Source organism: Aquarana catesbeiana, linkage group LG12 (genome assembly GCF_042186555.1).
Source record: "Aquarana catesbeiana isolate 2022-GZ linkage group LG12, ASM4218655v1, whole genome shotgun sequence".
Lineage (NCBI taxonomy): Eukaryota > Metazoa > Chordata > Amphibia > Anura > Ranidae > Aquarana > Aquarana catesbeiana.
In genome coordinates, this window is record NC_133335.1 from 190,766,410 (window position 1) to 190,791,636 (window position 25,227).

The 25,227-nt window shown below is 47.3% G+C and overlaps 44 non-coding genes across 44 annotated transcripts; 32 read left to right on the forward strand and 12 right to left on the reverse strand.

Moving 5' to 3' along the window:
• Positions 1-601: 601 nt before the first annotated feature.
• On the forward strand, positions 602-683 carry TRNAL-UAG (transfer RNA leucine (anticodon UAG)). Its single transcript has one exon. It is a non-coding gene; the product is annotated as a tRNA-Leu (tRNA).
• Positions 684-1,264: 581 nt separating this feature from the next.
• On the forward strand, positions 1,265-1,346 carry TRNAL-AAG (transfer RNA leucine (anticodon AAG)). The gene has a single exon. It is a non-coding gene; the product is annotated as a tRNA-Leu (tRNA).
• Positions 1,347-1,942: 596 nt separating this feature from the next.
• TRNAI-AAU (transfer RNA isoleucine (anticodon AAU)) lies at positions 1,943-2,016 on the reverse strand. Its single transcript has one exon. It is a non-coding gene; the product is annotated as a tRNA-Ile (tRNA).
• A 170-nt stretch (positions 2,017-2,186) lies between these two features.
• On the forward strand, positions 2,187-2,268 carry TRNAL-UAG (transfer RNA leucine (anticodon UAG)). Its single transcript has one exon. It is a non-coding gene; the product is annotated as a tRNA-Leu (tRNA).
• Positions 2,269-2,850: 582 nt separating this feature from the next.
• TRNAL-AAG (transfer RNA leucine (anticodon AAG)) lies at positions 2,851-2,932 on the forward strand. The gene has a single exon. It is a non-coding gene; the product is annotated as a tRNA-Leu (tRNA).
• A 596-nt stretch (positions 2,933-3,528) lies between these two features.
• On the reverse strand, positions 3,529-3,602 carry TRNAI-AAU (transfer RNA isoleucine (anticodon AAU)). The gene has a single exon. It is a non-coding gene; the product is annotated as a tRNA-Ile (tRNA).
• Positions 3,603-3,772: 170 nt separating this feature from the next.
• On the forward strand, positions 3,773-3,854 carry TRNAL-UAG (transfer RNA leucine (anticodon UAG)). Its single transcript has one exon. It is a non-coding gene; the product is annotated as a tRNA-Leu (tRNA).
• Positions 3,855-4,435: 581 nt separating this feature from the next.
• TRNAL-AAG (transfer RNA leucine (anticodon AAG)) lies at positions 4,436-4,517 on the forward strand. Its single transcript has one exon. It is a non-coding gene; the product is annotated as a tRNA-Leu (tRNA).
• Positions 4,518-5,113: 596 nt separating this feature from the next.
• TRNAI-AAU (transfer RNA isoleucine (anticodon AAU)) lies at positions 5,114-5,187 on the reverse strand. The gene has a single exon. It is a non-coding gene; the product is annotated as a tRNA-Ile (tRNA).
• Positions 5,188-5,357: 170 nt separating this feature from the next.
• On the forward strand, positions 5,358-5,439 carry TRNAL-UAG (transfer RNA leucine (anticodon UAG)). Its single transcript has one exon. It is a non-coding gene; the product is annotated as a tRNA-Leu (tRNA).
• Positions 5,440-6,020: 581 nt separating this feature from the next.
• On the forward strand, positions 6,021-6,102 carry TRNAL-AAG (transfer RNA leucine (anticodon AAG)). The gene has a single exon. It is a non-coding gene; the product is annotated as a tRNA-Leu (tRNA).
• An 840-nt stretch (positions 6,103-6,942) lies between these two features.
• On the forward strand, positions 6,943-7,024 carry TRNAL-UAG (transfer RNA leucine (anticodon UAG)). The gene has a single exon. It is a non-coding gene; the product is annotated as a tRNA-Leu (tRNA).
• Positions 7,025-7,605: 581 nt separating this feature from the next.
• TRNAL-AAG (transfer RNA leucine (anticodon AAG)) lies at positions 7,606-7,687 on the forward strand. The gene has a single exon. It is a non-coding gene; the product is annotated as a tRNA-Leu (tRNA).
• An 840-nt stretch (positions 7,688-8,527) lies between these two features.
• On the forward strand, positions 8,528-8,609 carry TRNAL-UAG (transfer RNA leucine (anticodon UAG)). Its single transcript has one exon. It is a non-coding gene; the product is annotated as a tRNA-Leu (tRNA).
• Positions 8,610-9,190: 581 nt separating this feature from the next.
• Positions 9,191-9,272, forward strand: TRNAL-AAG (transfer RNA leucine (anticodon AAG)). Its single transcript has one exon. It is a non-coding gene; the product is annotated as a tRNA-Leu (tRNA).
• Positions 9,273-9,868: 596 nt separating this feature from the next.
• On the reverse strand, positions 9,869-9,942 carry TRNAI-AAU (transfer RNA isoleucine (anticodon AAU)). The gene has a single exon. It is a non-coding gene; the product is annotated as a tRNA-Ile (tRNA).
• Positions 9,943-10,112: 170 nt separating this feature from the next.
• TRNAL-UAG (transfer RNA leucine (anticodon UAG)) lies at positions 10,113-10,194 on the forward strand. Its single transcript has one exon. It is a non-coding gene; the product is annotated as a tRNA-Leu (tRNA).
• Positions 10,195-10,775: 581 nt separating this feature from the next.
• On the forward strand, positions 10,776-10,857 carry TRNAL-AAG (transfer RNA leucine (anticodon AAG)). Its single transcript has one exon. It is a non-coding gene; the product is annotated as a tRNA-Leu (tRNA).
• A 596-nt stretch (positions 10,858-11,453) lies between these two features.
• Positions 11,454-11,527, reverse strand: TRNAI-AAU (transfer RNA isoleucine (anticodon AAU)). The gene has a single exon. It is a non-coding gene; the product is annotated as a tRNA-Ile (tRNA).
• Positions 11,528-11,697: 170 nt separating this feature from the next.
• TRNAL-UAG (transfer RNA leucine (anticodon UAG)) lies at positions 11,698-11,779 on the forward strand. Its single transcript has one exon. It is a non-coding gene; the product is annotated as a tRNA-Leu (tRNA).
• A 581-nt stretch (positions 11,780-12,360) lies between these two features.
• On the forward strand, positions 12,361-12,442 carry TRNAL-AAG (transfer RNA leucine (anticodon AAG)). The gene has a single exon. It is a non-coding gene; the product is annotated as a tRNA-Leu (tRNA).
• Positions 12,443-13,038: 596 nt separating this feature from the next.
• Positions 13,039-13,112, reverse strand: TRNAI-AAU (transfer RNA isoleucine (anticodon AAU)). The gene has a single exon. It is a non-coding gene; the product is annotated as a tRNA-Ile (tRNA).
• Positions 13,113-13,282: 170 nt separating this feature from the next.
• TRNAL-UAG (transfer RNA leucine (anticodon UAG)) lies at positions 13,283-13,364 on the forward strand. The gene has a single exon. It is a non-coding gene; the product is annotated as a tRNA-Leu (tRNA).
• Positions 13,365-13,945: 581 nt separating this feature from the next.
• On the forward strand, positions 13,946-14,027 carry TRNAL-AAG (transfer RNA leucine (anticodon AAG)). The gene has a single exon. It is a non-coding gene; the product is annotated as a tRNA-Leu (tRNA).
• Positions 14,028-14,623: 596 nt separating this feature from the next.
• TRNAI-AAU (transfer RNA isoleucine (anticodon AAU)) lies at positions 14,624-14,697 on the reverse strand. The gene has a single exon. It is a non-coding gene; the product is annotated as a tRNA-Ile (tRNA).
• A 170-nt stretch (positions 14,698-14,867) lies between these two features.
• TRNAL-UAG (transfer RNA leucine (anticodon UAG)) lies at positions 14,868-14,949 on the forward strand. Its single transcript has one exon. It is a non-coding gene; the product is annotated as a tRNA-Leu (tRNA).
• A 581-nt stretch (positions 14,950-15,530) lies between these two features.
• On the forward strand, positions 15,531-15,612 carry TRNAL-AAG (transfer RNA leucine (anticodon AAG)). Its single transcript has one exon. It is a non-coding gene; the product is annotated as a tRNA-Leu (tRNA).
• A 596-nt stretch (positions 15,613-16,208) lies between these two features.
• On the reverse strand, positions 16,209-16,282 carry TRNAI-AAU (transfer RNA isoleucine (anticodon AAU)). The gene has a single exon. It is a non-coding gene; the product is annotated as a tRNA-Ile (tRNA).
• Positions 16,283-16,452: 170 nt separating this feature from the next.
• On the forward strand, positions 16,453-16,534 carry TRNAL-UAG (transfer RNA leucine (anticodon UAG)). The gene has a single exon. It is a non-coding gene; the product is annotated as a tRNA-Leu (tRNA).
• A 581-nt stretch (positions 16,535-17,115) lies between these two features.
• TRNAL-AAG (transfer RNA leucine (anticodon AAG)) lies at positions 17,116-17,197 on the forward strand. Its single transcript has one exon. It is a non-coding gene; the product is annotated as a tRNA-Leu (tRNA).
• A 591-nt stretch (positions 17,198-17,788) lies between these two features.
• Positions 17,789-17,870, forward strand: TRNAL-AAG (transfer RNA leucine (anticodon AAG)). The gene has a single exon. It is a non-coding gene; the product is annotated as a tRNA-Leu (tRNA).
• A 596-nt stretch (positions 17,871-18,466) lies between these two features.
• TRNAI-AAU (transfer RNA isoleucine (anticodon AAU)) lies at positions 18,467-18,540 on the reverse strand. The gene has a single exon. It is a non-coding gene; the product is annotated as a tRNA-Ile (tRNA).
• Positions 18,541-18,710: 170 nt separating this feature from the next.
• On the forward strand, positions 18,711-18,792 carry TRNAL-UAG (transfer RNA leucine (anticodon UAG)). The gene has a single exon. It is a non-coding gene; the product is annotated as a tRNA-Leu (tRNA).
• A 581-nt stretch (positions 18,793-19,373) lies between these two features.
• Positions 19,374-19,455, forward strand: TRNAL-AAG (transfer RNA leucine (anticodon AAG)). Its single transcript has one exon. It is a non-coding gene; the product is annotated as a tRNA-Leu (tRNA).
• A 596-nt stretch (positions 19,456-20,051) lies between these two features.
• TRNAI-AAU (transfer RNA isoleucine (anticodon AAU)) lies at positions 20,052-20,125 on the reverse strand. The gene has a single exon. It is a non-coding gene; the product is annotated as a tRNA-Ile (tRNA).
• A 170-nt stretch (positions 20,126-20,295) lies between these two features.
• Positions 20,296-20,377, forward strand: TRNAL-UAG (transfer RNA leucine (anticodon UAG)). Its single transcript has one exon. It is a non-coding gene; the product is annotated as a tRNA-Leu (tRNA).
• Positions 20,378-20,958: 581 nt separating this feature from the next.
• Positions 20,959-21,040, forward strand: TRNAL-AAG (transfer RNA leucine (anticodon AAG)). Its single transcript has one exon. It is a non-coding gene; the product is annotated as a tRNA-Leu (tRNA).
• Positions 21,041-21,880: 840 nt separating this feature from the next.
• Positions 21,881-21,962, forward strand: TRNAL-UAG (transfer RNA leucine (anticodon UAG)). The gene has a single exon. It is a non-coding gene; the product is annotated as a tRNA-Leu (tRNA).
• A 581-nt stretch (positions 21,963-22,543) lies between these two features.
• Positions 22,544-22,625, forward strand: TRNAL-AAG (transfer RNA leucine (anticodon AAG)). The gene has a single exon. It is a non-coding gene; the product is annotated as a tRNA-Leu (tRNA).
• Positions 22,626-23,221: 596 nt separating this feature from the next.
• Positions 23,222-23,295, reverse strand: TRNAI-AAU (transfer RNA isoleucine (anticodon AAU)). The gene has a single exon. It is a non-coding gene; the product is annotated as a tRNA-Ile (tRNA).
• Positions 23,296-23,465: 170 nt separating this feature from the next.
• TRNAL-UAG (transfer RNA leucine (anticodon UAG)) lies at positions 23,466-23,547 on the forward strand. Its single transcript has one exon. It is a non-coding gene; the product is annotated as a tRNA-Leu (tRNA).
• Positions 23,548-24,128: 581 nt separating this feature from the next.
• Positions 24,129-24,210, forward strand: TRNAL-AAG (transfer RNA leucine (anticodon AAG)). The gene has a single exon. It is a non-coding gene; the product is annotated as a tRNA-Leu (tRNA).
• A 596-nt stretch (positions 24,211-24,806) lies between these two features.
• TRNAI-AAU (transfer RNA isoleucine (anticodon AAU)) lies at positions 24,807-24,880 on the reverse strand. Its single transcript has one exon. It is a non-coding gene; the product is annotated as a tRNA-Ile (tRNA).
• Positions 24,881-25,050: 170 nt separating this feature from the next.
• On the forward strand, positions 25,051-25,132 carry TRNAL-UAG (transfer RNA leucine (anticodon UAG)). Its single transcript has one exon. It is a non-coding gene; the product is annotated as a tRNA-Leu (tRNA).
• Positions 25,133-25,227: the final 95 nt, after the last annotated feature.

The window sequence follows — 25,227 nt, forward strand, 5'->3', positions numbered from 1 at the left end:
GCTAAGCTAGATTCAACACTCCTACTTTAAGTGTAGACAGCAAAAACAAGCAGCAGTAATGAAAAGCTGGCACATTTTGTAGGAGAGTGCCAAGTGAACTTGCACAGAATGCTGCACCCAAAGTCCACTCTCAAGCGTAAAACGACCACAACTTGCTGCCTCAGAAAGAGGACAGAAGCACATAAGTTGGCATCTTGGCCATCTGTGTCAAACTTCAACAACCTTTCATAATGGATAAAGTGGTGACCACTTGGAGTGGAGAGATCTGAGGCCTCCAGCACAAGCAATGAATGCAGAACATCGGACAGCAGAAAGCCACAGGGTACACATGCCTGAGACCATAAAGATCAAGCGCACGGATGGCCCGTACGGGGATCGAACCCGCGACCTTGGCGTTATTAGCACCACGCTCTAACCAACTGAGCTAACGGCCAATATGCGACAGCCCAGCTGGGGCTGTGTCTTTCTTAGCCATCCCAGGCTCTCATTAAAGACAAGCTGCAGGAATTCCAGGTGTGCTATATCTATGCCACGCCTCATCAATCCATGAATGTAGAATATGTCCCTCCGCCTTTTAATGGTTAGCGAGCACTCTTTTGTAGGTAGCATGGCCGAGCGGTCTAAGGCGCTGGATTTAGGCTCCAGTCTCTTTGGGGGCGTGGGTTCGAATCCCACTGCTGCCAAGCTCTTTTAACAAATGCCTATCCTCGAGGGCTCAAGCGTCTATGAAGTTTCTGCTGCACTTTGCTGGCGTTCCTTGCTCTACACACTGGAATCTCAGAAAAGCAGCATTAGGAAATTGCATGTTTTGGTTGAGAAGTCTTCCAAAGGGCACACTTCTGATGAGATGACTAGTGAAATGTCGTCAACGTTACAAAACAAGTCCAACTCAATGTGACTACCTCCTGTAAGCTAGATTCCACGTTCACACTTTAAGTGTGGACACCAAAAAACAAGCAGCACTAATGAAAAGCTGGCACACTTTTCAGCAGAGTGCCAAGTGAACTAAGTGCCAGAATGCTGCACCCAAAGTCCACTCTCAAGCGTAAAGTGACCACAATCTGCAGCCTCAGAAAGAGGACTGAAGCACATAAGTTGGCATCTTGGCCATCTGTGTCAAACTTCAACAACCTTTCATAATGGATAAAGTGGTGAATACTTGAAGTTGAGAGTTCTGAGGCCTCCAGCACAAGCAATGAATTCAGAGCATGGAATGCAGGCTATGTCCCGCCGCTTTTCAGTCATTAGCGAGCACTCTTTTACAGGTAGCATGGCCGAGCGGTCTAAGGCGCTGGATTAAGGCTCCAGTCTCTTCGGGGGCGTGGGTTCGAATCCCACTGCTGCCAAGCTCTTTTAACAAAATCCCTATCCTCAAGGGCTCAAGCATCTCTGATGTTGCTGCAGTTCCTTGCCCAACACACTGGAATCTCAAAGAACACTTACCTCTCTGCTCTAGCAGCATTAGAATAACTGCATTCATTGCATGTTTTGTTTGAGAAGTCTTCCAAAGGGCACACTTCTGGTGACTAGTGAAATGTCATCAACAGTATATAACAAGTCCAACTGAATGTGACTAACTCCTGTAAGCTAGATTCAACACTCCTACTTTAAGTGTAGACAGCAAAAACAAGCAGCAGTAATGAAAAGCTGGCACGTTTTGTAGGAGAGTGCCAAGTGAACTTGCCACAGAATGCTGCACCCAAAGTCCACTCTCAAGCGTAAAACGACCACAACTTGCTGCCTCAGAAAGAGGACAGAAGCACATAAGTTGGCATCTTGGCCATCTGTGTCAAACTTCAACAACCTTTCATAATGGATAAAGTGGTGACCACTTGGAGTGGAGAGATCTGAGGCCTCCAGCACAAGCAATGAATGCAGAACATCGGACAGCAGAAAGCCACAGGGTACACATGCCTGAGACCATAAAGATCAAGCGCACGGATGGCCCGTACGGGGATCGAACCCGCGACCTTGGCGTTATTAGCACCACGCTCTAACCAACTGAGCTAACCGGCCAATATGCGACAGCCCAGCTGGGGCTGTGTCTTTCTTAGCCATCCCAGGCTCTCATTAAAGACAAGCTGCAGGAATTCCAGGTGTGCTATATCTATGCCACGGCCTCATCAATCCATGGAATGTAGAATATGTCCCTCCGCCTTTTAATGGTTAGCGAGCACTCTTTTGTAGGTAGCATGGCCGAGCGGTCTAAGGTGCTGGATTTAGGCTCCAGTCTCTTTGGGGGCGTGGGTTCGAATCCCACTGCTGCCAAGCTCTTTTAACAAATGCCTATCCTCGAGGGCTCAAGCGTCTATGAAGTTTCTGCTGCACTTTGCTGGCGTTCCTTGCTCTACACACTGGAATCTCAGAAAAGCAGCATTAGGAAATTGCATGTTTTGGTTGAGAAGTCTTCCAAAGGGCACACTTCTGATGAGATGACTAGTGAAATGTCGTCAACGTTACAAAACAAGTCCAACTCAATGTGACTACCTCCTGTAAGCTAGATTCCACGTTCACACTTTAAGTGTGGACACCAAAAAACAAGCAGCACTAATGAAAAAGCTGGCACACTTTTCAGCAGAGTGCCAAGTGAACTAAGTGCCAGAATGCTGCACCCAAAGTCTACTCTCAAGCGTAAAGTGACCACAATCTGCAGCCTCAGAAAGAGGACTGAAGCACATAAGTTGGCATCTTGGCCATCTGTGTCAAACTTCAACAACCTTTCATAATGGATAAAGTGGTGAATACTTGAAGTTGAGAGTTCTGAGGCCTCCAGCACAAGCAATGAATTCAGAGCATGGAATGCAGACTATGTCCCGCCGCTTTTCAGTCATTAGCGAGCACTCTTTTACAGGTAGCATGGCCGAGCGGTCTAAGGCGCTGGATTAAGGCTCCAGTCTCTTCGGGGGCGTGGGTTCGAATCCCACTGCTGCCAAGCTCTTTTAACAAAATCCCTATCCTCAAGGGCTCAAGCATCTCTGATGTTGCTGCAGTTCCTTGCCCAACACACTGGAATCTCAAAGAACACTTACCTCTCTGTTCTAGCAGCATTAGAATAACTGCATTCATTGCATGTTTTGTTTGAGAAGTCTTCCAAAGGGCACACTTCTGGTGACTAGTGAAATGTCATCAACAGTATATAACAAGTCCAACTGAATGTGACTAACTCCTGTAAGCTAGATTCAACACTCCTACTTTAAGTGTAGACAGCAAAAACAAGCAGCAGTAATGAAAAGCTGGCACATTTTGTAGGAGAGTGCCAAGTGAACTTGCCACAGAATGCTGCACCCAAAGTCCACTCTCAAGCGTAAAACGACCACAACTTGCTGCCTCAGAAAGAGGACAGAAGCACATAAGTTGGCATCTTGGCCATCTGTGTCAAACTTCAACAACCTTTCATAATGGATAAAGTGGTGACCACTTGGAGTGGAGAGATCTGAGGCCTCCAGCACAAGCAATGAATGCAGAACATCGGACAGCAGAAAGCCACAGGGTACACATGCCTGAGACCATAAAGATCAAGCGCACGGATGGCCCGTACGGGGATCGAACCCGCGACCTTGGCGTTATTAGCACCACGCTCTAACCAACTGAGCTAACCGGCCAATATGCGACAGCCCAGCTGGGGCTGTGTCTTTCTTAGCCATCCCAGGCTCTCATTAAAGACAAGCTGCAGGAATTCCAGGTGTGCTATATCTATGCCACGGCCTCATCAATCCATGGAATGTAGAATATGTCCCTCCGCCTTTTAATGGTTAGCGAGCACTCTTTTGTAGGTAGCATGGCCGAGCGGTCTAAGGCGCTGGATTTAGGCTCCAGTCTCTTTGGGGGCGTGGGTTCGAATCCCACTGCTGCCAAGCTCTTTTAACAAATGCCTATCCTCGAGGGCTCAAGCGTCTATGAAGTTTCTGCTGCACTTTGCTGGCGTTCCTTGCTCTACACACTGGAATCTCAGAAAAGCAGCATTAGGAAATTGCATGTTTTGGTTGAGAAGTCTTCCAAAGGGCACACTTCTGATGAGATGACTAGTGAAATGTCGTCAACGTTACAAAACAAGTCCAACTCAATGTGACTACCTCCTGTAAGCTAGATACCACGTTCACACTTTAAGTGTGGACACCAAAAAACAAGCAGCACTAATGAAAAGCTGGCACACTTTTCAGCAGAGTGCCAAGTGAACTAAGTGCCAGAATGCTGCACCCAAAGTCCACTCTCAAGCGTAAAGTGACCACAATCTGCAGCCTCAGAAAGAGGACTGAAGCACATAAGTTGGCATCTTGGCCATCTGTGTCAAACTTCAACAACCTTTCATAATGGATAAAGTGGTGAATACTTGAAGTTGAGAGTTCTGAGGCCTCCAGCACAAGCAATGAATTCAGAGCATGGAATGCAGACTATGTCCCGCCGCTTTTCAGTCATTAGCGAGCACTCTTTTACAGGTAGCATGGCCGAGCGGTCTAAGGCGCTGGATTAAGGCTCCAGTCTCTTCGGGGGCGTGGGTTCGAATCCCACTGCTACCAAGCTCTTTTAACAAAATCCCTATCCTCAAGGGCTCAAGCATCTCTGATGTTGCTGCAGTTCCTTGCCCAACACACTGACATCTCAAAGAACACTTACCTCTCTGCTCTAGCAGCATTAGAATAACTGCATTCATTGCATGTTTTGTTTGAGAAGTCTTCCAAAGGGCACACTTCTGGTGACTAGTGAAATGTCATCAACAGTATATAACAAGTCCAACTGAATGTGACTAACTCCTGTAAGCTAGATTCAACACTCCTACTTTAAGTGTAGACAGCAAAAACAAGCAGCAGTAATGAAAAGCTGGCACATTTTGTAGGAGAGTGCCAAGTGAACTTGCCACAGAATGCTGCACCCAAAGTCCACTCTCAAGCGTAAAACGACCACAACTTGCTGCCTCAGAAAGAGGACAGAAGCACATAAGTTGGCATCTTGGCCATCTGTGTCAAACTTCAACAACCTTTCATAATGGATAAAGTGGTGACCACTTGGAGTGGAGAGATCTGAGGCCTCCAGCACAAGCAATGAATGCAGAACATCGGACAGCAGAAAGCCACAGGGTACACATGCCTGAGACCATAAAGATCAAGCGCACGGATGGCCCGTACGGGGATCGAACCCGCGACCTTGGCGTTATTAGCACCACGCTCTAACCAACTGAGCTAACCGGCCAATATGCGACAGCCCAACTGGGGCTGTGTCTTTCTTAGCCATCCCAGGCTCTCATTAAAGACAAGCTGCAGGAATTCCAGGTGTGCTATATCTATGCCACGGCCTCATCAATCCATGGAATGTAGAATATGTCCCTCCGCCTTTTAATGGTTAGCGAGCACTCTTTTGTAGGTAGCATGGCCGAGCGGTCTAAGGCGCTGGATTTAGGCTCCAGTCTCTTTGGGGGCGTGGGTTCGAATCCCACTGCTGCCAAGCTCTTTTAACAAATGCCTATCCTCGAGGGCTCAAGCGTCTATGAAGTTTCTGCTGCACTTTGCTGGCGTTCCTTGCTCTACACACTGGAATCTCAGAAAAGCAGCATTAGGAAATTGCATGTTTTGGTTGAGAAGTCTTCCAAAGGGCACACTTCTGATGAGATGACTAGTGAAATGTCGTCAACGTTACAAAACAAGTCCAACTCAATGTGACTACCTCCTGTAAGCTAGATTCCACGTTCACACTTTAAGTGTGGACACCAAAAAACAAGCAGCACTAATGAAAAGCTGGCACACTTTTCAGCAGAGTGCCAAGTGAACTAAGTGCCAGAATGCTGCACCCAAAGTCCACTCTCAAGCGTAAAGTGACCACAATCTGCAGCCTCAGAAAGAGGACTGAAGCACATAAGTTGGCATCTTGGCCATCTGTGTCAAACTTCAACAACCTTTCATAATGGATAAAGTGGTGAATACTTGAAGTTGAGAGTTCTGAGGCCTCCAGCACAAGCAATGAATTCAGAGCATGGAATGCAGACTATGTCCCGCCGCTTTTCAGTCATTAGCGAGCACTCTTTTACAGGTAGCATGGCCGAGCGGTCTAAGGCGCTGGATTAAGGCTCCAGTCTCTTCGGGGGCGTGGGTTCGAATCCCACTGCTGCCAAGCTCTTTTAACAAAATCCCTATCCTCAAGGGCTCAAGCATCTCTGATGTTGCTGCAGTTCCTTGCCCAACACACTGGAATCTCAAAGAACACTTACCTCTCTGCTCTAGCAGCATTAGAATAACTGCATTCATTGCATGTTTTGTTTGAGAAGTCTTCCAAAGGGCACACTTCTGGTGACTAGTGAAATGTCATCAACAGTATATAACAAGTCCAACTGAATGTGACTAACTCCTGTAAGCTAGATTCAACACTCCTACTTTAAGTGTAGACAGCAAAAACAAGCAGCAGTAATGAAAAGCTGGCACATTTTGTAGGAGAGTGCCAAGTGAACTTGCCACAGAATGCTGCACCCAAAGTCCACTCTCAAGCGTAAAACGACCACAACTTGCTGCCTCAGAAAGAGGACAGAAGCACATAAGTTGGCATCTTGGCCATCTGTGTCAAACTTCAACAACCTTTCATAATGGATAAAGTGGTGACCACTTGGAGTGGAGAGATCTGAGGCCTCCAGCACAAGCAATGAATGCAGAACATCGGACAGCAGAAAGCCACAGGGTACACATGCCTGAGACCATAAAGATCAAGCGCACGGATGGCCCGTACGGGGATCCAACCCACGACCTTGGCGTTATTAGCACCACGCTCTAACCAACTGAGCTAACTGGCCAATATGCAACAGCCCAGCTGGGGCTGTGTCTTTCTTAGCCATCCCAGGCTCTCATTAAAGACAAGCTGCAGGAATTCCAGGTGTGCTATATCTATGCCACGGCCTCATCAATCCATGGAATGTAGAATATGTCCCTCCGCCTTTTAATGGTTAGCGAGCACTCTTTTGTAGGTAGCATGGCCGAGCGGTCTAAGGCGCTGGATTTAGGCTCCAGTCTCTTTGGGGGCGTGGGTTCGAATCCCACTGCTGCCAAGCTCTTTTAACAAATGCCTATCCTCGAGGGCTCAAGCGTCTATGAAGTTTCTGCTGCACTTTGCTGGCGTTCCTTGCTCTACACACTGGAATCTCAGAAAAGCAGCATTAGGAAATTGCATGTTTTGGTTGAGAAGTCTTCCAAAGGGCACACTTCTGATGAGATGACTAGTGAAATGTCGTCAACGTTACAAAACAAGTCCAACTCAATGTGACTACCTCCTGTAAGCTAGATTCCACGTTCACACTTTAAGTGTGGACACCAAAAAACAAGCAGCACTAATGAAAAGCTGGCACACTTTTCAGCAGAGTGCCAAGTGAACTAAGTGCCAGAATGCTGCACCCAAAGTCCACTCTCAAGCGTAAAGTGACCACAATCTGCAGCCTCAGAAAGAGGACTGAAGCACATAAGTTGGCATCTTGGCCATCTGTGTCAAACTTCAACAACCTTTCATAATGGATAAAGTGGTGAATACTTGAAGTTGAGAGTTCTGAGGCCTCCAGCACAAGCAATGAATTCAGAGCATGGAATGCAGACTATGTCCCGCCGCTTTTCAGTCATTAGCGAGCACTCTTTTACAGGTAGCATGGCCGAGCGGTCTAAGGCGCTGGATTAAGGCTCCAGTCTCTTCGGGGGCGTGGGTTCGAATCCCACTGCTGCCAAGCTCTTTTAACAAAATCCCTATCCTCAAGGGCTCAAGCATCTCTGATGTTGCTGCAGTTCCTTGCCCAACACACTGGAATCTCAAAGAACACTTACCTCTCTGCTCTAGCAGCATTAGAATAACTGCATTCATTGCATGTTTTGTTTGAGAAGTCTTCCAAAGGGCACACTTCTGGTGACTAGTGAAATGTCATCAACAGTATATAACAAGTCCAACTGAATGTGACTAACTCCTGTAAGCTAGATTCAACACTCCTACTTTAAGTGTAGACAGCAAAAACAAGCAGCAGTAATGAAAAGCTGGCACATTTTGTAGGAGAGTGCCAAGTGAACTTGCCACAGAATGCTGCACCCAAAGTCCACTCTCAAGCGTAAAACGACCACAACTTGCTGCCTCAGAAAGAGGACAGAAGCACATAAGTTGGCATCTTGGCCATCTGTGTCAAACTTCAACAACCTTTCATAATGGATAAAGTGGTGACCACTTGGAGTGGAGAGATCTGAGGCCTCCAGCACAAGCAATGAATGCAGAACATCGGACAGCAGAAAGCCACAGGGTACACATGCCTGAGACCATAAAGATCAAGCGTACGGATGGCCCGAAAGGGGATCGAACCCGCGACCTTGGCGTTATTAGCACCACGCTCTAACCAACTGAGCTAACCGGCCAATATGCAACAGCCCAGCTGGGGCTGTGTCTTTCTTAGCCATCCCAGGCTCTCATTAAAGACAAGCTGCAGGAATTCCAGGTGTGCTATATCTATGCCACGGCCTCATCAATCCATGGAATGTAGAATATGTCCCTCCGCCTTTTAATGGTTAGCGAGCACTCTTTTGTAGGTAGCATGGCTGAGCGGTCTAAGGCGCTGGATTTAGGCTCCAGTCTCTTTGGGGGCGTGGGTTCGAATCCCACTGCTGCCAAGCTCTTTTAACAAATGCCTATCCTCGAGGGCTCAAGCGTCTATGAAGTTTCTGCTGCACTTTGCTGGCGTTCCTTGCTCTACACACTGGAATCTCAGAAAAGCAGCATTAGGAAATTGCATGTTTTGGTTGAGAAGTCTTCCAAAGGGCACACTTCTGATGAGATGACTAGTGAAATGTCGTCAACGTTACAAAACAAGTCCAACTCAATGTGACTACCTCCTGTAAGCTAGATTCCACGTTCACACTTTAAGTGTGGACACCAAAAAACAAGCAGCACTAATGAAAAGCTGGCACACTTTTCAGCAGAGTGCCAAGTGAACTAAGTGCCAGAATGCTGCACCCAAAGTCCACTCTCAAGCGTAAAGTGACCACAATCTGCAGCCTCAGAAAGAGGACTGAAGCACATAAGTTGGCATCTTGGCCATCTGTGTCAAACTTCAACAACCTTTCATAATGGATAAAGTGGTGAATACTTGAAGTTGAGAGTTCTGAGGCCTCCAGCACAAGCAATGAATTCAGAGCATGGAATGCAGACTATGTCCCGCCGCTTTTCAGTCATTAGCGAGCACTCTTTTACAGGTAGCATGGCCGAGCGGTCTAAGGCGCTGGATTAAGGCTCCAGTCTCTTCGGGGGCGTGGGTTCGAATCCCACTGCTGCCAAGCTCTTTTAACAAAATCCCTATCCTCAAGGGCTCAAGCATCTCTGATGTTGCTGCAGTTCCTTGCCCAACACACTGGAATCTCAAAGAACACTTACCTCTCTGCTCTAGCAGCATTAGAATAACTGCATTCATTGCATGTTTTGTTTGAGAAGTCTTCCAAAGGGCACACTTCTGGTGACTAGTGAAATGTCATCAACAGTATATAACAAGTCCAACTGAATGTGACTAACTCCTGTAAGCTAGATTCAACACTCCTACTTTAAGTATAGACAGCAAAAACAAGCAGCAGTAATGAAAAGCTGGCACATTTTGTAGGAGAGTGCCAAGTGAACTTGCCACAGAATGCTGCACCCAAAGTCCACTCTCAAGCGTAAAACGACCACAACTTGCTGCCTCAGAAAGAGGACAGAAGCACATAAGTTGGCATCTTGGCCATCTGTGTCAAACTTCAACAACCTTTCATAATGGATAAAGTGGTGACCACTTGGAGTGGAGAGATCTGAGGCCTCCAGCACAAGCAATGAATGCAGAACATCGGACAGCAGAAAGCCACAGGGTACACATGCCTGAGACCATAAAGATCAAGCGCACGGATGGCCCGTACGGGGATCGAACCCGCGACCTTGGCGTTATTAGCACCACGCTCTAACCAACTGAGCTAACCGGCCAATATGCGACAGCCCAGCTGGGGCTGTGTCTTTCTTAGCCATCCCAGGCTCTCATTAAAGACAAGCTGCAGGAATTCCAGGTGTGCTATATCTATGCCACGGCCTCATCAATCCATGGAATGTAGAATATGTCCCTCCGCCTTTTAATGGTTAGCGAGCACTCTTTTGTAGGTAGCATGGCCGAGCGGTCTAAGGCGCTGGATTTAGGCTCCAGTCTCTTTGGGGGCGTGGGTTCGAATCCCACTGCTGCCAAGCTCTTTTAACAAATGCCTATCCTCGAGGGCTCAAGCGTCTATGAAGTTTCTGCTGCACTTTGCTGGCGTTCCTTGCTCTACACACTGGAATCTCAGAAAAGCAGCATTAGGAAATTGCATGTTTTGGTTGAGAAGTCTTCCAAAGGGCACACTTCTGATGAGGTGACTAGTGAAATGTCGTCAACGTTACAAAACAAGTCCAACTCAATGTGACTACCTCCTGTAAGCTAGATTCCACGTTCACACTTTAAGTGTGGACACCAAAAAACAAGCAGCACTAATGAAAAGCTGGCACACTTTTCAGCAGAGTGCCAAGTGAACTAAGTGCCAGAATGCTGCACCCAAAGTCCACTCTCAAGCGTAAAGTGACCACAATCTGCAGCCTCAGAAAGAGGACTGAAGCACATAAGTTGGCATCTTGGCCATCTGTGTCAAACTTCAACAACCTTTCATAATGGATAAAGTGGTGAATACTTGAAGTTGAGAGTTCTGAGGCCTCCAGCACAAGCAATGAATTCAGAGCATGGAATGCAGACTATGTCCCGCCGCTTTTCAGTCATTAGCGAGCACTCTTTTACAGGTAGCATGGCCGAGCGGTCTAAGGCGCTGGATTAAGGCTCCAGTCTCTTCGGGGGCGTGGGTTCGAATCCCACTGCTGCCAAGCTCTTTTAACAAAATCCCTATCCTCAAGGGCTCAAGCATCTCTGATGTTGCTGCAGTTCCTTGCCCAACACACTGGAATCTCAAAGAACACTTACCTCTCTGCTCTAGCAGCATTAGAATAACTGCATTCATTGCATGTTTTGTTTGAGAAGTCTTCCAAAGGGCACACTTCTGGTGACTAGTGAAATGTCATCAACAGTATATAACAAGTCCAACTGAATGTGACTAACTCCTGTAAGCTAGATTCAACACTCCTACTTTAAGTGTAGACAGCAAAAACAAGCAGCAGTAATGAAAAGCTGGCACATTTTGTAGGAGAGTGCCAAGTGAACTTGCCACAGAATGCTGCACCCAAAGTCCACTCTCAAGCGTAAAAGGACCACAACTTGCTGCCTCAGAAAGAGGACAGAAGCACATAAGTTGGCATCTTGGCCATCTGTGTCAAACTTCAACAACCTTTCATAATGGATAAAGTGGTGACCACTTGGAGTGGAGAGATCTGAGGCCTCCAGCACAAGCAATGAATGCAGAACATCGGACAGCAGAAAGCCACAGGGTACACATGCCTGAGACCATAAAGATCAAGCGCACGGATGGCCCGTACGGGGATCGAACCCGCGACCTTGGCGTTATTAGCACCACGCTCTAACCAACTGAGCTAACCGGCCAATATGCGACAGCCCAGCTGGGGCTGTGTCTTTCTTAGCCATCCCAGGCTCTCATTAAAGACAAGCTGCAGGAATTCCAGGTGTGCTATATCTATGCCACGGCCTCATCAATCCATGGAATGTAGAATATGTCCCTCCGCCTTTTAATGGTTAGCGAGCACTCTTTTGTAGGTAGCATGGCCGAGCGGTCTAAGGCGCTGGATTTAGGCTCCAGTCTCTTTGGGGGCGTGGGTTCGAATCCCACTGCTGCCAAGCTCTTTTAACAAATGCCTATCCTCGAGGGCTCAAGCGTCTATGAAGTTTCTGCTGCACTTTGCTGGCGTTCCTTGCTCTACACACTGGAATCTCAGAAAAGCAGCATTAGGAAATTGCATGTTTTGGTTGAGAAGTCTTCCAAAGGGCACACTTCTGATGAGATGACTAGTGAAATGTCGTCAACGTTACAAAACAAGTCCAACTCAATGTGACTACCTCCTGTAAGCTAGATTCCACGTTCACACTTTAAGTGTGGACACCAAAAAACAAGCAGCACTAATGAAAAGCTGGCACACTTTTCAGCAGAGTGCCAAGTGAACTAAGTGCCAGAATGCTGCACCCAAAGTCCACTCTCAAGCGTAAAGTGACCACAATCTGCAGCCTCAGAAAGAGGACTGAAGCACATAAGTTGGCATCTTGGCCATCTGTGTCAAACTTCAACAACCTTTCATAATGGATAAAGTGGTGAATACTTGAAGTTGAGAGTTCTGAGGCCTCCAGCACAAGCAATGAATTCAGAGCATGGAATGCAGGCTATGTCCCGCCGCTTTTCAGTCATTAGCGAGCACTCTTTTACAGGTAGCATGGCCGAGCGGTCTAAGGCGCTGGATTAAGGCTCCAGTCTCTTCGGGGGCGTGGGTTCGAATCCCACTGCTGCCAAGCTCTTTTAACAAAATCCCTATCCTCAAGGGCTCAAGCATCTCTGATGTTGCTGCAGTTCCTTGCCCAACACACTGGAATCTCAAAGAACACTTACCTCTCTGCTCTAGCAGCATTAGAATAACTGCATTCATTGCATGTTTTGTTTGAGAAGTCTTCCAAAGGGCACACTTCTGGTGACTAGTGAAATGTCATCAACAGTATATAACAAGTCCAACTGAATGTGACTAACTCCTGTAAGCTAGATTCAACACTCCTACTTTAAGTGTAGACAGCAAAAACAAGCAGCAGTAATGAAAAGCTGGCACGTTTTGTAGGAGAGTGCCAAGTGAACTTGCCACAGAATGCTGCACCCAAAGTCCACTCTCAAGCGTAAAACGACCACAACTTGCTGCCTCAGAAAGAGGACAGAAGCACATAAGTTGGCATCTTGGCCATCTGTGTCAAACTTCAACAACCTTTCATAATGGATAAAGTGGTGACCACTTGGAGTGGAGAGATCTGAGGCCTCCAGCACAAGCAATGAATGCAGAACATCGGACAGCAGAAAGCCACAGGGTACACATGCCTGAGACCATAAAGATCAAGCGCACGGATGGCCCGTACGGGGATCGAACCCGCGACCTTGGCGTTATTAGCACCATGCTCTAACCAACTGAGCTAACCGGCCAATATGCGACAGCCCAGCTGGGGCTGTGTCTTTCTTAGCCATCCCAGGCTCTCATTAAAGACAAGCTGCAGGAATTCCAGGTGTGCTATATCTATGCCACGGCCTCATCAATCCATGGAATGTAGAATATGTCCCTCCGCCTTTTAATGGTTAGCGAGCACTCTTTTGTAGGTAGCATGGCCGAGCGGTCTAAGGCGCTGGATTTAGGCTCCAGTCTCTTTGGGGGCGTGGGTTCGAATCCCACTGCTGCCAAGCTCTTTTAACAAATGCCTATCCTCGAGGGCTCAAGCGTCTATGAAGTTTCTGCTGCACTTTGCTGGCGTTCCTTGCTCTACACACTGGAATCTCAGAAAAGCAGCATTAGGAAATTGCATGTTTTGGTTGAGAAGTCTTCCAAAGGGCACACTTCTGATGAGATGACTAGTGAAATGTCGTCAACGTTACAAAACAAGTCCAACTCAATGTGACTACCTCCTGTAAGCTAGATTCCACGTTCACACTTTAAGTGTGGACACCAAAAAACAAGCAGCACTAATGAAAAGCTGGCACACTTTTCAGCAGAGTGCCAAGTGAACTAAGTGCCAGAATGCTGCACCCAAAGTCCACTCTCAAGCGTAAAGTGACCACAATCTGCAGCCTCAGAAAGAGGACTGAAGCACATAAGTTGGCATCTTGGCCATCTGTGTCAAACTTCAACAACCTTTCATAATGGATAAAGTGGTGAATACTTGAAGTTGAGAGTTCTGAGGCCTCCAGCACAAGCAATGAATTCAGAGCATGGAATGCAGACTATGTCCCGCCGCTTTTCAGTCATTAGCGAGCACTCTTTTACAGGTAGCATGGCCGAGCGGTCTAAGGCGCTGGATTAAGGCTCCAGTCTCTTCGGGGGCGTGGGTTCGAATCCCACTGCTGCCAAGCTCTTTTAACAAAATCCCTATCCTCAAGGGCTCAAGCATCTCTGATGTTGCTGCAGTTCCTTGCCCAACACACTGGAATCTCAAAGAACACTTACCTCTCTGCTCTAGCAGCATTAGAATAACTGCATTCATTGCATGTTTTGTTTGAGAAGTCTTCCAAAGGGCACACTTCTGGTGACTAGTGAAATGTCATCAACAGTATATAACAAGTCCAACTGAATGTGACTAACTCCTGTAAGCTAGATTCAACACTCCTACTTTAAGTGTAGACAGCAAAAACAAGCAGCAGTAATGAAAAGCTGGCACATTTTGTAGGAGAGTGCCAAGTGAACTTGCCACAGAATGCTGCACCCAAAGTCCACTCTCAAGCGTAAAAGGACCACAACTTGCTGCCTCAGAAAGAGGACAGAAGCACATAAGTTGGCATCTTGGCCATCTGTGTCAAACTTCAACAACCTTTCATAATGGATAAAGTGGTGACCACTTGGAGTGGAGAGATCTGAGGCCTCCAGCACAAGCAATGAATGCAGAACATCGGACAGCAGAAAGCCACAGGGTACACATGCCTGAGACCATAAAGATCAAGCGCACGGATGGCCCGTACGGGGATCGAACCCGCGACCTTGGCGTTATTAGCACCACGCTCTAACCAACTGAGCTAACCGGCCAATATGCGACAGCCCAGCTGGGGCTGTGTCTTTCTTAGCCATCCCAGGCTCTCATTAAAGACAAGCTGCAGGAATTCCAGGTGTGCTATATCTATGCCACGGCCTCATCAATCCATGGAATGTAGAATATGTCCCTCCGCCTTTTAATGGTTAGCGAGCACTCTTTTGTAGGTAGCATGGCCGAGCGGTCTAAGGCGCTGGATTTAGGCTCCAGTCTCTTTGGTGGCGTGGGTTCGAATCCCACTGCTGCCAAGCTCTTTTAACAAATGCCTATCCTCGAGGGCTCAAGCGTCTATGAAGTTTCTGCTGCACTTTGCTGGCGTTCCTTGCTCTACACACTGGAATCTCAGAAAAGCAGCATTAGGAAATTGCATGTTTTGGTTGAGAAGTCTTCCAAAGGGCACACTTCTGATGAGATGACTAGTGAAATGTCGTCAACGTTACAAAACAAGTCCAACTCAATGTGACTACCTCCTGTAAGCTAGATACCACGTTCACACTTTAAGTGTGGACACCAAAAAACAAGCAGCACTAATGAAAAGCTGGCACACTTTTCAGCAGAGTGCCAAGTGAACTAAGTGCCAGAATGCTGCACCCAAAGTCCACTCTCAAGCGTAAAGTGACCACAATCTGCAGCCTCAGAAAGAGGACTGAAGCACATAAGTTGGCATCTTGGCCATCTGTGTCAAACTTCAACAACCTTTCATAATGGATAAAGTGGTGAATACTTGAAGTTGAGAGTTCTGAGGCCTCCAGCACAAGCAATGAATTCAGAGCATGGAATGCAGACTATGTCCCGCCGCTTTTCAGTCATTAGCGAGCACTCTTTTACAGGTAGCATGGCCGAGCGGTCTAAGGCGCTGGATTAAGGCTCCAGTCTCTTCGGGGGCGTGGGTTCGAATCCCACTGCTGCCAAGCTCTTTTAACAAAATCCCTATCCTCAAGGGCTCAAGCATCTCTGATGTTGCTGCAGTTCCTTGCCCAACACACTGACATCTCAAAGAACACTTACCTCTCTGCTCTAGCAGCATTAGAATAACTGCATTCATTGCATGTTTTGTTTGAGAAGTCTTCCAAAGGGCACACTTCTGGTGACTAGTGAAATGTCATCAACAGTATATAACAAGTCCAACTGAATGTGACTAACTCCTGTAAGCTAGATTCAACACTCCTACTTTAAGTGTAGACAGCAAAAACAAGCAGCAGTAATGAAAAGCTGGCACATTTTGTAGGAGAGTGCCAAGTGAACTTGCCACAGAATGCTGCACCCAAAGTCCACTCTCAAGCGTAAAAGGACCACAACTTGCTGCCTCAGAAAGAGGACAGAAGCACATAAGTTGGCATCTTGGCCATCTGTGTCAAACTTCAACAACCTTTCATAATGGATAAAGTGGTGACCACTTGGAGTGGAGAGATCTGAGGCCTCCAGCACAAGCAATGAATGCAGAACATCGGACAGCAGAAAGCCACAGGGTACACATGCCTGAGACCATAAAGATCAAGCGCACGGATGGCCCGTACGGGGATCGAACCCGCGACCTTGGCGTTATTAGCACCACGCTCTAACCAACTGAGCTAACCGGCCAATATGCGACAGCCCAGCTGGGGCTGTGTCTTTCTTAGCCATCCCAGGCTCTCATTAAAGACAAGCTGCAGGAATTCCAGGTGTGCTATATCTATGCCACGGCCTCATCAATCCATGGAATGTAGAATATGTCCCTCCGCCTTTTAATGGTTAGCGAGCACTCTTTTGTAGGTAGTATGGCCGAGCGGTCTAAGGCGCTGGATTTAGGCTCCAGTCTCTTTGGGGGCGTGGGTTCGAATCCCACTGCTGCCAAGCTCTTTTAACAAATGCCTATCCTCGAGGGCTCAAGCGTCTATGAAGTTTCTGCTGCACTTTGCTGGCGTTCCTTGCTCTACACACTGGAATCTCAGAAAAGCAGCATTAGGAAATTGCATGTTTTGGTTGAGAAGTCTTCCAAAGGGCACACTTCTGATGAGATGACTAGTGAAATGTCGTCAACGTTACAAAACAAGTCCAACTCAATGTGACTACCTCCTGTAAGCTAGATTCCACGTTCACACTTTAAGTGTGGACACCAAAAAACAAGCAGCACTAATGAAAAGCTGGCACACTTTTCAGCAGAGTGCCAAGTGAACTAAGTGCCAGAATGCTGCACCCAAAGTCCACTCTCAAGCGTAAAGTGACCACAATCTGCAGCCTCAGAAAGAGGACTGAAGCACATAAGTTGGCATCTTGGCCATCTGTGTCAAACTTCAACAACCTTTCATAATGGATAAAGTGGTGAATACTTGAAGTTGAGAGTTCTGAGGCCTCCAGCACAAGCAATGAATTCAGAGCATGGAATGCAGACTATGTCCCGCCGCTTTTCAGTCATTAGCGAGCACTCTTTTACAGGTAGCATGGCCGAGCGGTCTAAGGCGCTGGATTAAGGCTCCAGTCTCTTCGGGGGCGTGGGTTCGAATCCCACTGCTGCCAAGCTCTTTTAACAAAATCCCTATCCTCAAGGGCTCAAGCATCTCTGATGTTGCTGCAGTTCCTTGCCCAACACACTGGCATCTCAAAGAACACTTACCTCTCTGCTCTAGCAGCATTAGAATAACTGCATTCATTGCATGTTTTGTTTGAGAAGTCTTCCAAAGGGCACACTTCTGGTGACTAGTGAAATGTCATCAACAGTATATAACAAGTCCAACTGAATGTGACTAACTCCTGTAAGCTAGATTCAACACTCCTACTTTAAGTGTAGACAGCAAAAACAAGCAGCAGTAATGAAAAGCTGGCACATTTTGTAGGAGAGTGCCAAGTGAACTTGCCACAGAATGCTGCACCCAAAGTCCACTCTCAAGCGTAAAACGACCACAACTTGCTGCCTCAGAAAGAGGACAGAAGCACATAAGTTGGCATCTTGGCCATCTGTGTCAAACTTCAACAACCTTTCATAATGGATAAAGTGGTGAATACTTGAAGTTGAGAGTTCTGAGGCCTCCAGCACAAGCAATGAATTCAGAGCATGGAATGCAGACTATGTCCCGCCGCTTTTCAGTCATTAGCGAGCACTCTTTTACAGGTAGCATGGCCGAGCGGTCTAAGGCGCTGGATTAAGGCTCCAGTCTCTTCGGGGGCGTGGGTTCGAATCCCACTGCTGCCAAGCTCTTTTAACAAAATCCCTATCCTCAAGGGCTCAAGCATCTCTGATGTTGCTGCAGTTCCTTGCCCAACACACTGGCATCTCAAAGAACACTTACCTCTCTGCTCTAGCAGCATTAGAATAACTGCATTCATTGCATGTTTTGTTTGAGAAGTCTTCCAAAGGGCACACTTCTGGTGACTAGTGAAATGTCATCAACAGTATATAACAAGTCCAACTGAATGTGACTAACTCCTGTAAGCTAGATTCAACACTCCTACTTTAAGTGTAGACAGCAAAAACAAGCAGCAGTAATGAAAAGCTGGCACATTTTGTAGGAGAGTGCCAAGTGAACTTGCCACAGAATGCTGCACCCAAAGTCCACTCTCAAGCGTAAAACGACCACAACTTGCTGCCTCAGAAAGAGGACAGAAGCACATAAGTTGGCATCTTGGCCATCTGTGTCAAACTTCAACAACCTTTCATAATGGATAAAGTGGTGACCACTTGGAGTGGAGAGATCTGAGGCCTCCAGCACAAGCAATGAATGCAGAACATCGGACAGCAGAAAGCCACAGGGTACACATGCCTGAGACCATAAAGATCAAGCGCACGGATGGCCCGTACGGGGATCGAACCCGCGACCTTGGCGTTATTAGCACCACGCTCTAACCAACTGAGCTAACCGGCCAATATGCGACAGCCCAGCTGGGGCTGTGTCTTTCTTAGCCATCCCAGGCTCTCATTAAAGACAAGCTGCAGGAATTCCAGGTGTGCTATATCTATGCCACGGCCTCATCAATCCATGGAATGTAGAATATGTCCCTCCGCCTTTTAATGGTTAGCGAGCACTCTTTTGTAGGTAGTATGGCCGAGCGGTCTAAGGCGCTGGATTTAGGCTCCAGTCTCTTTGGGGGCGTGGGTTCGAATCCCACTGCTGCCAAGCTCTTTTAACAAATGCCTATCCTCGAGGGCTCAAGCGTCTATGAAGTTTCTGCTGCACTTTGCTGGCGTTCCTTGCTCTACACACTGGAATCTCAGAAAAGCAGCATTAGGAAATTGCATGTTTTGGTTGAGAAGTCTTCCAAAGGGCACACTTCTGATGAGATGACTAGTGAAATGTCGTCAACGTTACAAAACAAGTCCAACTCAATGTGACTACCTCCTGTAAGCTAGATTCCACGTTCACACTTTAAGTGTGGACACCAAAAAACAAGCAGCACTAATGAAAAGCTGGCACACTTTTCAGCAGAGTGCCAAGTGAACTAAGTGCCAGAATGCTGCACCCAAAGTCCACTCTCAAGCGTAAAGTGACCACAATCTGCAGCCTCAGAAAGAGGACTGAAGCACATAAGTTGGCATCTTGGCCATCTGTGTCAAACTTCAACAACCTTTCATAATGGATAAAGTGGTGAATACTTGAAGTTGAGAGTTCTGAGGCCTCCAGCACAAGCAATGAATTCAGAGCATGGAATGCAGACTATGTCCCGCCGCTTTTCAGTCATTAGCGAGCACTCTTTTACAGGTAGCATGGCCGAGCGGTCTAAGGCGCTGGATTAAGGCTCCAGTCTCTTCGGGGGCGTGGGTTCGAATCCCACTGCTGCCAAGCTCTTTTAACAAAATCCCTATCCTCAAGGGCTCAAGCATCTCTGATGTTGCTGCAGTTCCTTGCCCAACACACTGGCATCTCAAAGAACACTTACCTCTCTGCTCTAGCAGCATTAGAATAACTGCATTCATTGCATGTTTTGTTTGAGAAGTCTTCCAAAGGGCACACTTCTGGTGACTAGTGAAATGTCATCAACAGTATATAACAAGTCCAACTGAATGTGACTAACTCCTGTAAGCTAGATTCAACACTCCTACTTTAAGTGTAGACAGCAAAAACAAGCAGCAGTAATGAAAAGCTGGCACATTTTGTAGGAGAGTGCCAAGTGAACTTGCCACAGAATGCTGCACCCAAAGTCCACTCTCAAGCGTAAAACGACCACAACTTGCTGCCTCAGAAAGAGGACAGAAGCACATAAGTTGGCATCTTGGCCATCTGTGTCAAACTTCAACAACCTTTCATAATGGATAAAGTGGTGACCACTTGGAGTGGAGAGATCTGAGGCCTCCAGCACAAGCAATGAATGCAGAACATCGGACAGCAGAAAGCCACAGGGTACACATGCCTGAGACCATAAAGATCAAGTGCACGGATGGCCCGTACGGGGATCGAACCCGCGACCTTGGCGTTATTAGCACCACGCTCTAACCAACTGAGCTAACCAGCCAATATGCGACAGCCCAGCTGGGGCTGTGTCTTTCTTAGCCATCCCAGGCTCTCATTAAAGACAAGCTGCAGGAATTCCAGGTGTGCTATATCTATGCCACGGCCTCATCAATCCATGGAATGTAGAATATGTCCCTCCGCCTTTTAATGGTTAGCGAGCACTCTTTTGTAGGTAGCATGGCCGAGCGGTCTAAGGCGCTGGATTTAGGCTCCAGTCTCTTTAGGGGCGTGGGTTCGAATCCCACTGCTGCCAAGCTCTTTTAACAAATGCCTATCCTCGAGGGCTCAAGCGTCTATGAAGTTTCTGCTGCACTTTGCTGGCGTTCCTTGCTCTACACACTGGAATCTCAGAAAAGCAGCATTAGGAAATTGCATGTTTTGGTTGAGAAGTCTTCCAAAGGGCACACTTCTGATGAGATGACTAGTGAAATGTCGTCAACGTTACAAAACAAGTCCAACTCAATGTGACTACCTCCTGTAAGCTAGATTCCACGTTCACACTTTAAGTGTGGACACCAAAAAACAAGCAGCACTAATGAAAAGCTGGCACACTTTTCAGCAGAGTGCCAAGTGAACTAAGTGCCAGAATGCTGCACCCAAAGTCCACTCTCAAGCGTAAAGTGACCACAATCTGCAGCCTCAGAAAGAGGACTGAAGCACATAAGTTGGCATCTTGGCCATCTGTGTCAAACTTCAACAACCTTTCATAATGGATAAAGTGGTGAATACTTGAAGTTGAGAGTTCTGAGGCCTCCAGCACAAGCAATGAATTCAGAGCATGGAATGCAGACTATGTCCCGCCGCTTTTCAGTCATTAGCGAGCGCTCTTTTACAGGTAGCATGGCCGAGCGGTCTAAGGTGCTGGATTAAGGCTCCAGTCTCTTCGGGGGCGTGGGTTCGAATCCCACTGCTGCCAAGCTCTTTTAACAAAATCCCTATCCTCAAGGGCTCAAGCATCTCTGATGTTGCTGCAGTTCCTTGCCCAACACACTGGAATCTCAAAGAACACTTACCTCTCTGCTCTAGCAGCATTAGAATAACTGCATTCATTGCATGTTTTGTTTGAGAAGTCTTCCAAAGGGCACACTTCTGGTGACTAGTGAAATGTCATCAACAGTATATAACAAGTCCAACTGAATGTGACTAACTCCTGTAAGCTAGATTCAACACTCCTACTTTAAGTGTAGACAGCAAAAACAAGCAGCAGTAATGAAAAGCTGGCACATTTTGTAGGAGAGTGCCAAGTGAACTTGCCACAGAATGCTGCACCCAAAGTCCACTCTCAAGCGTAAAACGACCACAACTTGCTGCCTCAGAAAGAGGACAGAAGCACATAAGTTGGCATCTTGGCCATCTGTGTCAAACTTCAACAACCTTTCATAATGGATAAAGTGGTGACCACTTGGAGTGGAGAGATCTGAGGCCTCCAGCACAAGCAATGAATGCAGAACATCGGACAGCAGAAAGCCACAGGGTACACATGCCTGAGACCATAAAGATCAAGCGCACGGATGGCCCGTATGGGGATCGAACCCGCGACCTTGGCGTTATTAGCACCACGCTCTAACCAACTGAGCTAACCGGCCAATATGCGACAGCCCAGCTGGGGCTGTGTCTTTCTTAGCCATCCCAGGCTCTCATTAAAGACAAGCTGCAGGAATTCCAGGTGTGCTATATCTATGCCACGGCCTCATCAATCCATGGAATGTAGAATATGTCCCTCCGCCTTTTAATGGTTAGCGAGCACTCTTTTATAGGTAGCATGGCCGAGCGGTCTAAGGCGCTGGATTTAGGCTCCAGTCTCTTTGGGGGCGTGGGTTCGAATCCCACTGCTGCCAAGCTCTTTTAACAAATGCCTATCCTCGAGGGCTCAAGCGTCTATGAAGTTTCTGCTGCACTTTGCTGGCGTTCCTTGCTCTACACACTGGAATCTCAGAAAAGCAGCATTAGGAAATTGCATGTTTTGGTTGAGAAGTCTTCCAAAGGACACACTTCTGATGAGATGACTAGTGAAATGTCGTCAACGTTACAAAACAAGTCCAACTCAATGTGACTACCTCCTGTAAGCTAGATACCACGTTCACACTTTAAGTGTGGACACCAAAAAACAAGCAGCACTAATGAAAAGCTGGCACACTTTTCAGCAGAGTGCCAAGTGAACTAAGTGCCAGAATGCTGCACCCAAAGTCCACTCTCAAGCGTAAAGTGACCACAATCTGCAGCCTCAGAAAGAGGACTGAAGCACATAAGTTGGCATCTTGGCCATCTGTGTCAAACTTCAACAACCTTTCATAATGGATAAAGTGGTGAATACTTGAAGTTGAGAGTTCTGAGGCCTCCAGCACAAGCAATGAATTCAGAGCATGGAATGCAGACTATGTCCCGCCGCTTTTCAGTCATTAGCGAGCACTCTTTTACAGGTAGCATGGCCGAGCGGTCTAAGGCGCTGGATTAAGGCTCCAGTCTCTTCGGGGGCGTGGGTTCGAATCCCACTGCTGCCAAGCTCTTTTAACAAAATCCCTATCCTCAAGGGCTCAAGCATCTCTGATGTTGCTGCAGTTCCTTGCCCAACACACTGACATCTCAAAGAACACTTACCTCTCTGCTCTAGCAGCATTAGAATAACTGCATTCATTGCATGTTTTGTTTGAGAAGTCTTCCAAAGGGCACACTTCTGGTGACTAGTGAAATGTCATCAACAGTATATAACAAGTCCAACTGAATGTGACTAACTCCTGTAAGCTAGATTCAACACTCCTACTTTAAGTGTAGACAGCAAAAACAAGCAGCAGTAATGAAAAGCTGGCACATTTTGTAGGAGAGAGCCAAGTGAACTTGCCACAGAATGCTGCACCCAAAGTCCACTCTCAAGCGTAAAAGGACCACAACTTGCTGCCTCAGAAAGAGGACAGAAGCACATAAGTTGGCATCTTGGCCATCTGTGTCAAACTTCAACAACCTTTCATAATGGATAAAGTGGTGACCACTTGGAGTGGAGAGATCTGAGGCCTCCAGCACAAGCAATGAATGCAGAACATCGGACAGCAGAAAGCCACAGGGTACACATGCCTGAGACCATAAAGATCAAGCGCAAGGAAGGCCGGTACAGGGATCGAACCCGCGACCTTGGCGTTATTAGCACCACGCTCTAACCAACTGAGCTAACCAGCCAATATGCGACAGCCCAGCTGGGGCTGTGTCTTTCTTAGCCATCCCAGGCTCTCATTAAAGACAAGCTGCAGGAATTCCAGGTGTGCTATATCTATGCCACGGCCTCATCAATCCATGGAATGTAGAATATGTCCCTCCGCCTTTTAATGGTTAGCGAGCACTCTTTTGTAGGTAGCATGGCCGAGCGGTCTAAGGCGCTGGATTTAGGCTCCAGTCTCTTTGGGGGCGTGGGTTCGAATCCCACTGCTGCCAAGCTCTTTTAACAAATGCCTATCCTCGAGGGCTCAAGCGTCTATGAAGTTTCTGCTGCACTTTGCTGGCGTTCCTTGCTCTACACACTGGAATCTCAGAAAAGCAGCATTAGGAAATTGCATGTTTTGGTTGAGAAGTCTTCCAAAGGGCACACTTCTGATGAGATGACTAGTGAAATGTCGTCAACGTTACAAAACAAGTCCAACTCAATGTGACTACCTCCTGTAAGCTAGATTCCACGTTCACACTTTAAGTGTGGACACCAAAAAACAAGCAGCACTAATGAAAAGCTGGCACACTTTTCAGCAGAGTGCCAAGTGAACTAAGTGCCAGAATGCTGCACCCAAAGTCCACTCTCAAGCGTAAAGTGACCACAATCTGCAGCCTCAGAAAGAGGACTGAAGCACATAAGTTGGCATCTTGGCCATCTGTGTCAAACTTCAACAACCTTTCATAATGGATAAAGTGGTGAATACTTGAAGTTGAGAGTTCTGAGGCCTCCAGCACAAGCAATGAATTCAGAGCATGGAATGCAGACTATGTCCCGCCGCTTTTCAGTCATTAGCGAGCACTCTTTTACAGGTAGCATGGCCGAGCGGTCTAAGGCGCTGGATTAAGGCTCCAGTCTCTTCGGGGGCGTGGGTTCGAATCCCACTGCTGCCAAGCTCTTTTAACAAAATCCCTATCCTCAAGGGCTCAAGCATCTCTGATGTTGCTGCAGTTCCTTGCCCAACACACTGGAATCTCAAAGAACACTTACCTCTCTGCTCTAGCAGCATTAGAATAACTGCATTCATTGCATGTTTTGTTTGAGAAGTCTTCCAAAGGGCACACTTCTGGTGACTAGTGAAATGTCATCAACAGTATATAACAAGTCCAACTGAATGTGACTAACTCCTGTAAGCTAGATTCAACACTCCTACTTTAAGTGTAGACAGCAAAAACAAGCAGCAGTAATGAAAAGCTGGCACATTTTGTAGGAGAGTGCCAAGTGAACTTGCCACAGAATGCTGCACCCAAAGTCCACTCTCAAGCGTAAAATGACCACAACTTGCTGCCTCAGAAAGAGGACAGAAGCACATAAGTTGGCATCTTGGCCATCTGTGTCAAACTTCAACAACCTTTCATAATGGATAAAGTGGTGACCACTTGGAGTGGAGAGATCTGAGGCCTCCAGCACAAGCAATGAATGCAGAACATCGGACAGCAGAAAGCCACAGGGTACACATGCCTGAGACCATAAAGATCAAGCGCATGGATGGCCCGTACGGGGATCGAACCCGCGACCTTGGCGTTATTAGCACCACGCTCTAACCAACTGAGCTAACCGGCCAACATGCGACAGCCCAGCTGGGGCTGTGTCTTTCTTAGCCATCCCAGGCTCTCATTAAAGACAAGCTGCAGGAATTCCAGGTGTGCTATATCTATGCCACGGCCTCATCAATCCATGGAATGTAGAATATGTCCCTCCGCCTTTTAATGGTTAGCGAGCACTCTTTTGTAGGTAGCATGGCCGAGCGGTCTAAGGCGCTGGATTTAGGCTCCAGTCTCTTTGGGGGCGTGGGTTCGAATCCCACTGCTGCCAAGCTCTTTTAACAAATGCCTATCCTCGAGGGCTCAAGCGTCTATGAAGTTTCTGCTGCACTTTGCTGGCGTTCCTTGCTCTACACACTGGAATCT